This window comes from Sphaerodactylus townsendi, linkage group LG04, assembly GCF_021028975.2.
Source record: "Sphaerodactylus townsendi isolate TG3544 linkage group LG04, MPM_Stown_v2.3, whole genome shotgun sequence".
In the NCBI taxonomy this organism is placed as follows: domain Eukaryota; kingdom Metazoa; phylum Chordata; class Lepidosauria; order Squamata; family Sphaerodactylidae; genus Sphaerodactylus; species Sphaerodactylus townsendi.
This window is the reverse complement of record NC_059428.1, coordinates 117,899,589-117,915,980: the sequence shown is the minus strand read 5'-3', so window position 1 is coordinate 117,915,980 and position 16,392 is coordinate 117,899,589. Positions and strand designations below refer to the sequence as shown.

Here is a 16,392-nt window from a genome sequence, read left to right as displayed (position 1 = left end):
CCATAAGAGTACAAGAAACATACAGACCAAGAAGACAATGTGAACACAGACACGTGCTAGCCAGTTGACAAGCACACTGTAGACCCCTGAAGGAGAAGAACATTATGGCTGTTTCTGCACAGCACAACTACACCAGGGTAGAACCAAGATTGTATGTACCACTGCAATTTCATCCCAGTTTCTGCCTCCACATGGCTCCCTGCTTCTTCCCAGGAGCCGAGGCAGGACCAGGAGGTAATACTCCATTTTGTTCCACATGAGCACAGGACCTCGTGCCCAGTAGCCTTCAGTAGGGCTTCCCCTGGGCCGGCCCTGGTTCCTCCTGCATCAAGAGGGGAGGCTTCACTGCCCTTCTCCTCTCCCCCCCCACCCCAGCGCTGCTGCCCAGCTGCATGACACCTTTCTTAGGATTTGTGTCTCTTCCAGACAAAAAAAAAATGATTAAGTTACTGAATAATCCTGAGGTAGAAATAGCCGAAGCTGTAGCCACATTCTTAACACATGTTTTGAATGCCTTGTAATAATGTTCTTTTAACTGTAATTTTATTAAGTTTTAACTGTTTTGTTTTTGTTTTCCTAATGCCTATTAAAGGTTTCTGAAATCTGAACCTTTCTTAGGGCGACACAGGGAGGAGGTGCTGCAGACAGGGAGACTCCCTGTCCCTGGGCTGGGGGGAGAGGTCAAAGCAGGTGTCATGAGCTTTTTGGGTGAGGGGACAGCTGGGTTTGAATCTCCCCCACCATGACCTTGTCTTATGGACCCAAGGGGAAGGAGGAGGGGTGTGAACATTGCTGACTAGTGACAGGAAGACAGAGAATAGAATAGAAGAAGAATAGGAATTTGATGGCCATGGATGGACATTACAATTTAGACTCCCCGTGAGGTTTTAGGTTGCTAAAAGAAAATACATTTGTCAAGAACCATAAGGTATTACACTAATGATTGGTCATATAGGTCTAGTGCTAAATCAGAGCATAATCAATAGGTAATAAAAAAACAGCAAAATGTAAAATCATAAAATAAAAATGAAATGTCAGCACAGGCTAGTCATACAGTCAAGTACCTTCCGAGGAGATGGGTAATAGAAATGATGTGAAAAAGTAGTGCAGTAATTATATAATAAATATATAATAAATAGTTTGACATTATCAGGAATTATTGTTTAACAGAGTGGAGCAAGCATTCGAAACTGTTCTATGTCTATTGTCTTGGTGTAGTGCTCTGTAGCGACGCTTAGAGGGTGGGTAGATAAAGTAGTTGAGGTCCAGGATGCTAGGGCCAGTAACATTTTCTTTACAGCCCCTTTTGACCCGCGCGGTCCTCAATGGAAGGCAGGTTAGCAGCAATTGTTTTTTCTGCAGTTCTGAGGGAGTGTGAGGAAGTGGCAAAGCAGGAAAAAAATATACCAGGTCTGCTCCCATGATATTTGTATGTCAGAGGGGTCAAACTGGCAATTTTTAAATATCCCAGGCTAAGGGAAATATCACGAGGCAGCACTGGGGCAGGCCCATGTTGGCACCGAGAGCCTTGCGGAATTCACGGCTGCACTGGGATATTTTTATCACTCAGTCTGGGATATTTTGACTGTGCAGAAACGGCCTATCAGTCCTGATACAATGTAGTCTCAAAGCAAGTCTAAAGGAGCATTCTCCTTTGCTGGATCAGGACAGGGAAGTGGAGTGGTCATAGTAATCAATGGATGGGACATTCTGGATGACCCCTATTTCTTTGGATGACCCCCATCAGCAGAACACAGATTTTCCAAATTTGCCCAGAAGGTGGACATATATGTCAAGGCTTAAGCAATTCAACTGCGGCTTGTACAAAAATTCCCAATATCAGTAGGGCTAAGTGCAAAAGATTGTCTTCTTGTAAGTTACATATTAACGCTATGACATTACATCAGTCACATTGCCACTGCACAGTTAAAATGCATCAAATGAATGGTTTACTCTACTGTATACTGTTATGGTTCTCCAAGCTGTGTGGTCTAGTAGTTTTTGCTCCTAACATTTCACTCGCAAATATGGCTGGCATTTTCAGGGGCATGTGAAGGTTAGATGTGTTTCTCTCCATGACACAGTGGACTTCTTTAAGCACTCTGCTTTTTTGCACCTGAGCAGTCAGTGGCAATATGTTAGAGCATGTTCCAAACTGATTGCTAAATTCACCACTAATCTACATGACTGCAAATGACCATCTCTTTAAAGAACACTTTAAAGTACCTCCAATCAATTCAAAATGGAACAGACCAATAACAAATTATCTTTGCTAAGGCAGTCTGCTTACCTTTCATATTCATAAACCCCCAGTCACATGAATGTGAGCATTCACAATGAGCACAAAGTCAAGACACCTCTTGTGATAGTCGGACATATTTTAAAAACAGGAATGTGGCAGATACTGAAGAAGTAAAACTGCAGTTCCCATGAGGCAGTAAAGAACACACAAGCACAAATTGATCCAGATGCCAATAGCAAACTCAGGCCAAGCTCGCGACGGCAAAATATGACGCCGTCGAACGGAAAAAGAAGCCGCCAGAGCGAAAGAGCGTCAAGCAAGAGCGCGGAAGCGCATCGCCGTCAGCGAACGCTTAAACTGGCGCTAAGACGGTATGCAGAAAAACGCTTAAAACCACTCTTTTTTCCTCTTATGTGACGACGACGCCGCGACTGCGCTAACAGCCGCCACGGAGCTGTCGGCCACAAATGGCGCCGCTGGCCTGCACGGCTTCGCAGGCGCGCAGGCTTAACGCCGAGACGCCGCCTCAAGCAGCGCTCGGGTATGTAACCGTCAATATTTTCTGGCGGGCTGCGGACGCTCAAGTAGCCTGTCTGTGTGAACGCTTTTTTTGGGATGCGTCGCAATTTGCGACGTCATCGCGTCGCTGCTTTTGGCCGTGCGGAAACGGCCCCTGAGTAAATGGAGCCATAAGGGACATAGGAACACCCCACACATCTGTAAGCCACTATGAAATATGAATGGTTTGTGTACTTAAATAATGTGGTAAACAACAGTTAGAGAGACAAAATGGCCAGATGGGAAAAGAAACTGAGGGGAAACAATTTCAGATGCAAACTGTATGAATACAAGCAGTCTGACTTTGTTGTTTGCAACCTTGAAAACCCTATGGGATTGTCATGTCGGCTGTGACTTGACAGCACTTTGCACACACGCTCACACTATATCCATTGTGTGCAAAATGTGTACAACATCTGTACAATGGATTAAATAGAGATACAAAAGCCCCAGTACAAACTAGAGAAACCAAACTACTGGAGGGAAAAAAGGAATATTGGGAAAAAAGTGTGAAATATTAAATGTTAATTTGTTATGTCAGTTATGACATTGATACCTAGGGATTTGGTATGTCTAAGCTGAAAAAAACTACCCCCTCTGCCCAAATACCTAAGGCTCATTCCGCACATGCAGAATAATGCACTTTCAAACTGCTTTCAGTGCTCTTTGAAGCTGTGCGGAATGGCAAAATCCACTTGCAAACAGTTGTGAAAGTGGTTTGAAAACACATTATTTTGCGTGTGCGGAAGGGGCCTTAAACAGGGTTTCCCCCCCCAGTCAAATACACATCAGATAATTACTTATGCTAGATGGTTATTTTGGTCCTGCTGAAAACAACTCTGCAAAAATTGAGATTTGTTCAAGATTATTCAGGAATGTCAAATAGCTGCAGTTAAAGAGCTCTATAATTGCCCTTTGCCCTTTTCCTGCCTTTGGACTGATTTCTATGGAAATAAGCGGGAGTCGGGATGAGGAATTCCCCAGAGACAACAAGGATAGTATGCTAGAAGGAATTGTTTGCCCAATCATGGCTTTCATTTCATAGGGAGCCTGGCTTTAAATTTGGAGCTCAACAATCCTGTTTCCAGGAAGTGGGAGGCAGGCAGTGGCAAAGAGAATTGTATGTTAGGAAGGACAGTGTTCTTTGTCCAGTCACAGCAGTTTTTATGGCTGATTTTCTTTCAGATTTCTCTGAGCACAGTCAAAGAGCATAAAAGCAGTCACTGGCTGCAGCTAGACTCCATTGCAGAGAGAGGTTTCTGGAGTGTGAACTGCTAAGCTTGGCTTTAGCTGCACTTCACTCTGGAGAGCAGCTGCTGCTGCCTCCTGAGAGTCTGCTCTGATGGGAGCAGCATTTAAGCCTGCCTGCCTGAAGAAGATCATCATTATCTGACTAGTTTGAGCAAATTGGTTCATTTTAAAACAATTTACATTTTATTTATTTATAATTTGATTTCTAGGCTACTATTTTCCGTATGGGCTCAGGGCAGCTTCTAACAAACAATTCACAGCAATCAGACAATCGATCACAAAACCCACAGTTCCCTAGTAGGACTCCTGAAGGGTGGAATCAACAATATACAATGAAAAAGATGATCTCAAACAATAACAGAGAGAAGAAGAAAAGGGAAGGAAGGCCAGCCGGTTGGATGTCGTTGCTGCCCTCAACCAAAGGCCTGGTGGAATGGTGATGAATCCCATAAGGCCCAGGTCTCTTTCAACAGAGTGAGGCAGCGGCCAGAGCTGAAAAATATTTGGCCCTGGCTGAGGACAGCAAGATAGGGACCAGCAACAAGTTGCTAGGTGCACAGTACAATGCTCTCGAGGAGGTATATATGGAGAGGTGGTCCTGAAGATACCAAGGCCCCAGACCACTAAGTGTTCTTGGTTCTTTATGTTTATATTTGTACTGTGGGCCTGGTGGTGCATTGTCAGGGGGAAGACCATAAGGCCTACTGAAGCATAATGCCCCCCCCCCCCACTTCTGTTTGGTTATTTGCTTTTGCTCCTGTGTTGTTTGCCTTGTGGTTCAAATGTTTTGGGTTTCTGTGGTGGGATTCGTCTTGGGTGTTTTTAAAGCTATTTTATTTTTGGTTTTCCTCCTTACCATTCCCAGGGGGGACATTTTCTTTTGGGGGGTCTGGTTTAACTAACCAGTTTTGGACTCTGAGGATGAGTGAAGCGAGCACATGCTTGTGCCTGCATCCTCTCTCAAACTGCGTTGAGAAGTTGGAGTGAAATACTTTCCCCCAAAATAAGATGACACTAGAAGGAAGTAGCAGGAACGTTCCCAATATGATTGGCACACACACACCCCATCCCTAATGTCATTCTAAATTTACCAGCACTGAAATGCCCCAATTGAACCCTAGTAGCTTTGTGGCCCAGAAGGGATGCTGGAGGTAGTCCTTCTTCTGTAATCCCAAAACAAAACTGCATGCTGAAAATAATGCAACTGCACCAAAAACTATTATTCATCCTGCTGGGAGATGAAATGGATAGAGTAGGATGAAACTTGTGTGTCAAACAAAAACCAGTCAAACCCATAAAAGCACCATAAATAATGAAGTTAATCTGCATGCCTGTTACATTCTTCTCTGCAGGGGTGGGAAGTGGGAATAGTCATTGATGAAGGGCAGCTTCAGCATCTAAGGCTCACTAAAGCTGTGATGCTGTATAAACTGGTGAAAGAGAAGCACACAACTCCCCCCCCCCATGCCAAACACTCACACTTTCTAATACTTTCTTTGGGTAAGTGCTGGTATGTCTGTTTATCAGTGGATTGATCTTGGCTCTGCTTGGCTAGTAAAAGTGTTCTGCCACGCTTAAGATTGTTCTGCTAGGGTTCTGTGGACTGTCCTTGGTTCTGAAAAAAATCAGGATACCGTGCTGGGATTCTCTGGTTTGACATTAGTTCTGTTGAGTTTCAGAAATGGCCCCTTGTGCTTATGCTGGCTTGCAAATGTGATCCCTGAATTTAAGATTGTTCTGCTGGGCTTACAAAAGTGTTACCCATGCTTAAGATTGTTGTGCTGGGCTTCTGCGGGTTGCCCTTACTTCTAAGGGGGGGAAAACCTGCTTTAATTCTCTAGCTTGATAGTGATTCTGTTGGGCTTGTGTTCCACATTGACCTGGGTTCTGCTGGGATTCTCTCCTACACATTGGTTCTGTTGACCTTGCAAAACTGTCCTTGACTTGGTTTTGCTTTAATGGGATTCTGGCTTGGGTTCTGCTTGGATTCCTGGGCTCTGGATTGGTTCTGTTGGGTTTGTGTTGAGAGGCACTGATTAGTGGTTGTGGCAAACAAGCCTCATTGATTTTGCCCTGGAAGGGGAAAAGGCTATTTCCCCTCCATTAGAAACAGTGGAAGATGGATGCGGGTATCTTCTTTGGGGGCCCATAAAATTGGACCCTTTTACCCAATCTTCTTGAAACTTGGGGTTCTTCTGTAGACAGTCACTAGTAGCTCTCCCACAAATTTGGTGCCTCTAGCTTAAAAAACAGCTCCAACAGCCGCTAGATAACTTCCCATTATTGATAATGAAGTCAAATAAATTTACATTCCCAAATAAAATCTGAATTGGAATACACCAATATTGGAATTTAAATATATCTGGAATACTGATATTTTCAGTTCCAATATACCCAAATTAAACCAAACCAAACCAAACAAAATAGTTTTTATGCACACCCTTAGTAATACCTTGATATGAAATCCAGGAGGAGAACCTCAGAATGGTGGTAACGTACCAGGGAAGCAACATGAAAGCATAACAAATTTTATTATACATTATTTACAATCATCCACACACTGGTGCCTCCCTTATTTACAGTCACCCGCATGCTGACGCCTCCATAAGATTAATTGCCAGTGATGTGAGAAATGCTTTACACTAAACTTACTGATCCAAAATCTAATTAATAAGATATACTTTCCCTCAAGCATTGACAAGGTTGAAAGGGTTGACTTATCCCATCCAAAGGAGTAATGCCAGGAAGGTAGAGCAAGGGGAAATACAGGCAATCCCTGCATATTAAGAAGTGTCAGACTTATGGCCTATGGAATACCATAATATCTAGGAGGCTATTTCTGGGAAACATCCCCTCCCCCCGTGATGACTGAGAAGGTGTTTAATTACAGACCTGTTTTATAGGTATGGGTAAGTCAGGCGAGAAGTGGATACGTTTTAGAACTACTGGTCTACAGCAATTGGCGTGAAAGCAACTTAAATTTATTTATTGTGCTCTCTCCATCGACTGTGGCAGTAAGCTTGAAGGAAGCCTCTTCTTCCCTCCTTCTCTGTGAGATCACCTAAGGGTAGGCAGCAGTACCAGTACAGTACTGTCCACTGTTTAGTGCATGGGTGAGCACTGAATGTTTGTTTTGCTTTTATGCCTGCACATTCATCATGCTGGTGCCTGCTCAAAACTTACCAAATCGAACTGCAGTTCATCTGTAGAAGTTGAGGAACATGTAAATAGTTTTGATCCCAATTAGAACAGGGGCATGCTCAATACCAGAAAACAGGCAGGCAAAATGGCCAAGGGAGAAATACTAGAGACATAAACCAGAGATGATCTCTCCCTTCTCCTCCTTTCAAGATCGAGAAAACAAAATGCCTCATGGAAATTAAAGTTAAGAATGGCCGTTTCCACAAGGCAGCGGAAACGGCTGGGTCGGCGCTTCTCGCGCCGACCCGAAGACGCTGGGACTGTCCACACGGACGGTCCCGGGAAGAGGCGGGCAGCCGGCGCCCCGGAGCGCCAGCGCCCGCACGACCCAGCTTGTCCCTGGGCCTCCGGCGCGTCGCGGAGGCCTGGGGACACGCCCCCTGGCCCTGCGCGCCTGCTCGAGCGGTGCAGGGCAGGGGGGCGTGTCCCCAGGCCTCGGCGACATGCCGGAGGCCCAGGGACAAGGTGAGTGCCGGGTGGGGGAGTCGAAGTGAAGCCGCTGCCATTCGCTCGGCAGCGGCTTCACTGCGGCGTTTCCCCAAAAAGAGTGCTAGGAAGCGCTCTGGGGAAACGCCGGCTCCAGGCCGGGCGGGCGGCGCGAGGGCGGCGCGGCTGCGCTGCAGCGGCGCCCCTTGTGCGAATGGTGGCCTGGAGACGGTGTTTTTACCGTCTCCAGGCCGTCATTTTCTGCCCGTGCGGAAACGGCCGATGAGAAAATATTCCCTCTTTCCCCCCCTCTTTTAACATTTGTTTACATGCTTGTCAATGGCTTTGGTCTTCCACTTTCCATGCCTGGTGGTCACTGATTTTGGCAACTGGTGAGAAATTTTGGAGTGGGGATATGGGTGAAGTGACATCAGAAAACCTGGAAGTGATGTGAAGTAGTTCTACGAATTACCCAGAATCCCTGTGGAAAGAGAAAGGTCCTGCAAAGCAGTTGCAGGGGTATCAAAGTCGTGAGAGAACCTGACACACAGTTCACCAGACCAAGATGGTCCTCATAGGACAATAACCTTACAGCTTGACATGGGGCCCGACTTTCTCATGAGTGGGAATTGTCCCAGAACTAATATTTGAATCTGACTGGGAAATTTGATGATAGTTACTTCCCAGATCTGGTGGATGGGTCAGGAGGAGACATCTGGCATTTCAAGGTGGGTGGTAACAGACCCAGGTGTGAACAATGGTAAAATTGTCTCCTTGATGGAACACCCTAAGTGGATCAGATGTTAGGCTGCTTTGATCAGTGGATGGGTTGGATGTGATATATAAGGATTGAACCGGAGTTGTACGTATTGCTTTGAAGAAGCATTTTGAAACGTGTTTGTACTGTGTATATATTTGCACTATGCATATCTTGGAGATGGGGGTAGGTATTACAGACATTCTGCCTAGTTGGTAGAACTTTCCTTGGTCATGGCAGACTGAGACTCATCCTAAGGACTACACAACACTAAGGTTTCCAAAGGGGTGTCTTTCAAACAAGTAAGAGAGGTTTGGGGATCAAATTGAGAGGTCTCATTGGGAGGGAATGGCCAGGGTCTCACAGTTTGTGTTGTGTGGGCATTTCATATGGTTAGTATACAATTTGTATGATTCTTGTATGCACAATTTCATTGATTCTTATAATTTATGTATACTTTATAATGTCGTTATAAATATGATTAGTATTGAAGTGCAATTTGCTCAATGAAAGCACCAATTCTAATTAAACTTCATTTTGTACACATCTGCTTGATTGTAACTTCTCTCTCTATTGAAGGTTGAATCTTAAAATATTTGGGGGTAGATCCAACTATGGTTTCCTCTAATGGTAATTGGAAAGAAACCATTTTGCTTACCTACAAAGGCTGTGCTGGAGATCATGGAATCTGCTTTATAAAAGCTATATTTGAGGGATGAATCTTAAAATATTTGGGGAGATCCAAGCAAGTTTTTTCTCTAACAATAAAAGGAAAGATGTCCCTTTGCCCACCCACAAAGGCAATGCTGAAGATCATGGAACCTGCTTTGTAAAAGCAGTCTTGAACAGTGGCTTTAGAAAGGAGGAGAACTGAGTGAGACTGGGTAAAAAATCTGGCTGGATCCAACCCTTGGGCAGGAAGCCTCAGTCCTGAAGAAAAAACAGTTACCGATGCAAATTCAATTATAATGTTAAGTATGGATAGGATTGCATTTTTACTCACAGCTATTCAAAGATCCCCACCCCCACCCCAGATACTTTCTACCCATCACTGTATTATATTTTCCAGTTTTGTTTGTTTCTTTCACAAGCAATGAGATCCATGTCATTTCTGCTGTTCCTGTTGCCTAGAACATTCTACTCTGTCAGTATTTCTTAAATCATAGCTCTAAGATGCAGCAATCCAAGTCATATTTGTCAGTCTGTCTCTCCCAACTTAAAAGATGAGAAACATGTTCTACTTCTCAATTTACACTTCAGTCCTGATCCCATTGTGAGCTCTAATATTTGCAGGGACCATTTTTGGCATCTCCCTGCTCCCACCTCCCAGAAGAAAGCTCCTGAAAATAATCTGTTTGAGGGTGATATCACTTTGCCAGTTCTTCCAGTGTTATGTGACTGGCATTGGTGACAGAGATTCAGTTTGACTCTCTTATCCCTCAAGAGGAAGTACCTGAAGGGAGGGATGTGTGTGCTATTTTGCTAAATATTGTATTCTGAATTTTGCGTTCATAAAATTATTTCTATCATGTGCCTGTTTCCAAGGTTGTAGTACCTGCACTTAGGCTGTTTCTGCACAGCAAAATAACAGCGCCCTAGGGATGATAAAAACACCATCCCTGGGGAGCTGTTTGTACAGCAGACACATGCTTGTGTCACCCAAGTGGCATGAAAATGCTGCTTTTGAACCTCACTCGGGGAGCGAGGTTTTTCAGAAGCAGCATCTTCCACCCGCTCCCATGCAAACGGCAATGGGTGGAAGGCAGTGTTTTCCCTGAACCGGCCCCAAACAGCTCCTTACCTCCTCCTGGCTTCTGTTACTCTGTGGAGGCCAGGGAACATGCCTCCTGGCCTCTGTCCCTGCAGTCATTGCTCTGGCCATGGGGGCGTGACCATGCTTGTGTCACCCAAGTGGCATGAAAATGCCGCTTTTGAACCTCACTCGGGGAGCCTCTGTCCCTGCAGTCATTGCTCTGGTCATGGGGGCGAGTCCCCTGGCCTCCACAGAGCAACAGAAGCCAGGAGGAAGTCAGGAATCATTTGTGGAGCTGCGTGGCCATGCAGAGCCTGCTCTGCCAGCTGCGCAGCCATAGGGGCTGTTCATGCGAATGGCCCCCAGGCTTGCATCGGCATGCCACAGGAAGACATGAACCATGCCGATGCAGTCTCGCTGCTCTGTGCGGAAACAACCTTAATTCAGAAGTGTATGTTTGCATCTCAACATGTATTTCTGAATACCTCTGGACACCACCCATCACCCATAGTCATGGAGCTGCATACAGCAGTGGGAGATATGTGCCTTTGAACATGAATCAGTTGATATCACACACAAAGAGTGATTCAGGTGGGTGGCCATGTTAATCAAGTCAAATCACTCCTTAAAGACCAGCAAAGCCATGCCTCATGAATTCTGTTGGTTTGTAAGATGCTATTGAACTCTAATCTATTTATTCTCTTGATTAGAGAGAGTATGCCCCTCTTTCCCTTACAAGCTCAGGGGTGCTTCCAGCAATTTTGTGATAAATGCTATATAATAAAATCACAATACAGAATATCAATGGGAAAGTGGGGTGGTAGAACAGTGAAAGGGGAGGCTTGAATGATGGAAGCCATGGCTGCATCAACCGTAACCCTGGTAGAAAGACTATCTTACAGGCCCTGTGGAATGCTATCAGATCCTGCAGGGCCCTGGTCATGCTAGACAGAGTGTTCCAATGGGGTAGAGGCCAGTGCTGAAAATGCCCTGGCTTTGGTCGAAGCTGGCTGGATATCTCTTGGGCCAAGGATCACAAATAGGTTTCCATTCTCTGACCACTGTAATCTTGAATTATGTAACAAAACAGAGATAAAGTGGAGGGGTATAATTTAAAAATGCCAAAGAAACACACAGGGTAAGGAAGGTTAATATATACAACCCACTTATCTCTTTATTGCTTAGAACAGTGGTGGCAAACTTTTGGCACTCCAGATGTTATGGACTAGAATTCCCATCATCCCCTGCCAGCACATGCTGGCAGGGGCTGATGGGAATTCTAGTCCATAACATCTGGAGTGCCAAAGGTTTGCCACCACGGTCTTAGAACCAGCTAAAGTGGCTAAAGTGACAGATTAGGATCTGAAAGATCCACAGTTCAAATCCCTGTTGTTCCTTGCTAGTTGATCTTGAGTCAGTCAGACTCTTAGCCTAACCTACCCCAAAGGGTTGATACAAGCATGAAATGGAGGAAGACAGATCAGTGTACACTGCCCAAAGCACCTTGGGAAAAATAAATAAATAAATTAAACTATCCTCTCACCTGCTGGCTGATTTTCATATGATTGAGGCAAGATTATAGTTTGGCCCAAACTAAAACTGACCAACAAGATGAGGTTATCATCCTTCTGAGCTTTGATTGTTACTTCAATTATAACTTTTTTTGTTCTTTGGCAGCTTCTCTGCTTTCTATAATGGTCATTGACACATTCAAGCCCTTAAGAAGGAAAGCAAAAATAGTAGATGTTCATTAGGTATCAGGATGTTAAAAGAAATAGACAGGAGAAAGAGAGCAAGACTCTTGAATATATATTAGTATGTATAAGAAATCCAGAAGTAAATATGAGTGATACATATCATCAGTATGGGATAGCAACCATGTATTTATTAATTCTGATTGATTTAGCTCTTGGAGGGCAGAGAAAGAGGACTGGTTCCACTTCACTCTGTCACAACTCCAGAGTAGGAATGTAGAACGGGGTTCCTTTGCTCACTAAAACTGCACCCAAATTTGCCCACACACCTTTACCCAATTGACTGTGAAGCATCATGTGATTTTGCTGATGAGCATCTGTAATACAGTCCTGATTGTGACATCACTGACACTGTGTAACAATATTACATGGGTCCAAAGAGCCAATAGGAACACTTTAGACAACAGTGGCCATGAAATAAGAGAACAAAGAAACCCACTTTTGATTTCACATTCTATCCTGGAGTTTTGCTTGATCTTAAAAGAACTGCTCCATTCTCTTTGCCAATTGCTAATTTCAAAGTTGAATCAGTGCGTTCTGCTGATCCCTAATGAAACACCATGTTGGCACAAGCTTTTTTTTAAAAGTCACTCATGCCTGCATTGTGTCACAATATTTCATGTCACTGAGTATCAGAAAAGATTCTTGCAAGTCTAGAGCTCTTTCGGACATGAAAAGCTCAAGAGGCTACAGGGAATTCTTGCAAAGTTCATTTCAGGCAGTAAATCCAAGTTAGCGGACTTGTCACCTGTACTTTCTCATTCATATTGTAGAGGTCACTTGAATTAATTATAGAACCATGAGGCTAGAAAGAACAGCTAGTCCAGCCACAGAACCAGGATGTGCTACAACTTGTCTTTAACCAACAGTCATCTTTCTTAGCAATGTAAGGGGTACCTCTAATTGTCCAATTCAGAGGGGCAGGGAGCCCCATTGGAAGCTGTAGAGGGGTTGCACAAGTGCCAATGCCATCAGCGCCATGAAAACTGCCATAGCCCCCAGATCCAAAATGCCACACTGGCATAGAGTGGGGGAGTTCCTGGAGGGTCCCAGTGTTAGTGCATTTTCAGGCCGGAAATGCCCCCTCCCAACATGCCATTCAAAAGTTCTGTGGCCTTTCCTGGAGGAGAAAAGGTTTTCCCCCTCTCCCTTGGCACCTACACTGCCAATTAACTCTTTGGAGGCAACATGGTGGTGCCTTCCCTGGCCACTGTTTTACCAGCATTACCCTTTTAGATTGGGTTGCTTGACCACAGGAGGATCAACCTGGCTATGATGTTGAATCAGAATGTTGCCGATACAGCTATTGCTAAGGCAAAAGAACTACCTAATTTGTATGCCCATTTTCTACCCAGTTTATTTCTGCATCCATGTGTCAAAGGTCTAGAACTAATCTCACCCCTTTGTTCAGTTTTCAATCCTGCACCCACAGGGATCTCATCAGTGTTCTCATGCGCTAAAAATGAAGGGGCATCCACATGATCCCATGCTTTGTCTGGCTTCTTTGACCCACAAAGATCTCCTCTGCATCTATTGTAGGCAGAGAAGTGACCCAGCCACTGAGCTCCTTCAAGGCAAACCAGAAAACAAAAGATATAATGGGCTGAACATTCCCAGTGTCAAAAACCCCACTAGCTGCTTGAGGTTGGCAATTATATCCGACTAGAAATTCAAAAGCAATTTACCTCATGGCACATTTGAAATGTTTGGCTTGCTCTAATTTGAAAGCGCTTGGAACAAAGTTCATTTCCATCTTCAGAACTTTTATTTTGCAGAGAAGCTTTATTTCCCTGAACATAGGAGTTTTTTTGTACAATATATTTTTTTTCCTTTCAATATTACAAAAAGATCAGAAATAAATGCAAGTTTATTTGGTGTGTGTGACAAGGAAATAAAGGACTCTATGCAAATGGATTGCTTTGTGTATGGCCCGGCACATATACCACACGCGAACATAGTAAAAAATCTCCCACTCTGTCAATAATACATCTGTCATGTCTGTCATCTTAGGCCTATGTTAACTTTTGTATGAGTCGTATCTTTGTTTTGTGTTTGCTTATGTTTTCCCTCTTGTCTGAACTTTGATTTGATTGCAGTTGAAGGGCTTTTCATCACATAGCCTATCCTGCTTCAGCAAGTTTTGGGAACATACTGCAGAACCAGTCTGTTGTAGTGCTTACATTATCAGACCAGTTTTTGAGAAACCCAGGATCGAAACCCCAATCTGCCATGAAAGCTTTCTAGGGAAGTTTGGGCCAGTCACACACACTCAACCTAACCGACCTCGAGGGTTACTATAAAATAAAATGGAGGAGAGGTGCACAATTCCATTGAGAACAAAGGTGGGATAAAATAAAGTAAAATGAATACATGAGAAAAAGGGGTAAAGACAGAGATGGGGGTAAATTGAAAGAAGTTTTGGCTTCTTCTTTCAAGATCATCCGAATGAGTGAACCAAATGCCCAAGTAATTTACTTTTACCAACATGATGGTTTTGGGACTGTACATGCAAAGGCTTCATTAATTGGATGGTAGTCCTTTTGGATGTCTGTTGCCAGCAGTGGTATGTTTTTGGCCCTCTTCTGGTGTCATTTGTTTGTATGTGTTTCAGTTGAATTTTGTATTTTAACTGTATTTTAATTGTTTACATGCTTAAATGTTTGTATGTTCACTCACTTTTGCATGCCACGGACCATGATTGGATGGAAAAGAGTGGCAGGGTAATTTGGGCCATAAATAAACATATAAACGCAATAAGCGAATAGTTAGCCAGGAAGGCCATGTGGCCTATGCAGGGGAGCAACCATAGGAGTGTAAACAGTTACTTAATTTTTTGGCATTTTCTTTGTTGTGCCCTTATACACAGGTAAGTACCATGAATGCAGACAGAAGGTTTCCACTACAGGATTAGATGACTTCTATTTATTGCTGAAGAGGAGAAAGAGGAGGTGAGAAGGGGGAAAAGGAGGAGGAGGAGGAGGAAAGGAGGAGAATGTTACCCAGCTTAACAGGATAAGAACTTATTTTTAAATAGCAATGGGGAACTACTCAGCTTGGCAGTGTGAGAGGTAGGCTGGGTGGGATCTTTTTAGACAACTATACCAAAAGGCATTTACATTACGCAAAATTATTTTTGGAAACATTATTAACTATTTCACCTGAATAAACCTCTATATGTCTATATGGGAGAATATTCCAATTCCAAAGCCTTTATTGGCATTATAAATTACAGAGTTAGTAAAAAGGGGCATTTATCCACTAACTGAGACATTAAAATATTCAAATACATTTAAACAATGTTGAACATTCACAACATTCATGCACACATAAAATAATTTAGCCGTTACTACTGTGTAGGCAATGATTGTGCCTGACCAAATAGTTCCTCAAAAATGTATTGTCGAAGGCTTTCACGGTCGGAATCACTTGGGTGCTGTGTGGTTTCCGGGCTGTATGGCCGTGTTCTAGCAGCATTCTCTCCTGACGTTTCGCCTGCATCTGTGGCTGGCATTTTCAGAGGATCTGATGTTGGGAAAGCAAGTGGAGTATATATCTGTTGGAGTGTCCAGGGTGGGTGGAGAAACCTTGTCTGTGAGTAACAAAGAAGGCAACCAGGTCAATAGTTGAGGGCATCTGAATAGAAGTATGAGTAACAATGAAGACTATAGCATGGGCGTAACAAAATGAAAATGAACAGAACTTGGCTGCCAGTGTTGAAAAATACTAGAGTCAAGACAGTGTCTAACCAGCTCCATACAAACACAGGATGACCATAGACAAAAGAAACAAAGGCCAGGATACTTCTATTCAGATGCTCCCACCAGTGACCTTGCTATCTCCAGTGTTACGCCCATGCTATAGTCTTCATTGTTACTCATACTTCTATTCAGATGCCCTCAACTATTGGACCTGGTTGCAGCCCTAACATGTTACTCACAGACAAAGGTTTCTCCAACCCATCCCTGGACACTCCAAAACAGATATATATACTCCACTGGCAGCACCAACGTCAGATCTCTTTCTGAAAAATGCCAGCCACAGATGCAGGCGAAGCGTCAGGAGAGAAGATGCTGCTAGAACAAGCTGCCATACCATGGGCCGGAAACCACACAGCACCCATTATGTAAGTTCCTCAAAAAAACTTCGCCCAACATTCTCACATGTCACGAGATCACAGGAACCGTGAGGAGAAAATTCATAGTAGATGGTAGCCTGACATCAAGCTTTTGAAAGCTCTCGGAATCCGTGAGCAGATGTATATAGAGGCCTGGTGAATTCGACTGCGTACATTGGACATTCCAATAGGCATACATGTTGAACAGTCTCAACAGCGGCCATATTACATTGGCATAACCTGTTCTCATATGGAGTGTTATTATACCTGCCAAGAGTCATAGCTGTTAGGGCAGAGCCGTTAAAAAACGAAGCCAAAGTGGGTATACGCTCTGCG

General features: G+C 43.9%; 1 long non-coding RNA gene across 1 annotated transcript; it reads right to left on the bottom strand.

The window, feature by feature from the left end:
* Window positions 1-4,955: 4,955 nt before the first annotated feature.
* On the bottom strand, window positions 4,956-16,026 carry LOC125432092. The gene is made up of 3 exons (XR_007244395.1): window positions 15,764-16,026; window positions 13,452-13,461; window positions 4,956-4,966 (listed from the first exon to the last, which is right to left on the bottom strand). It is a non-coding gene; the product is annotated as an uncharacterized LOC125432092 (long non-coding RNA).
* Window positions 16,027-16,392: the final 366 nt, after the last annotated feature.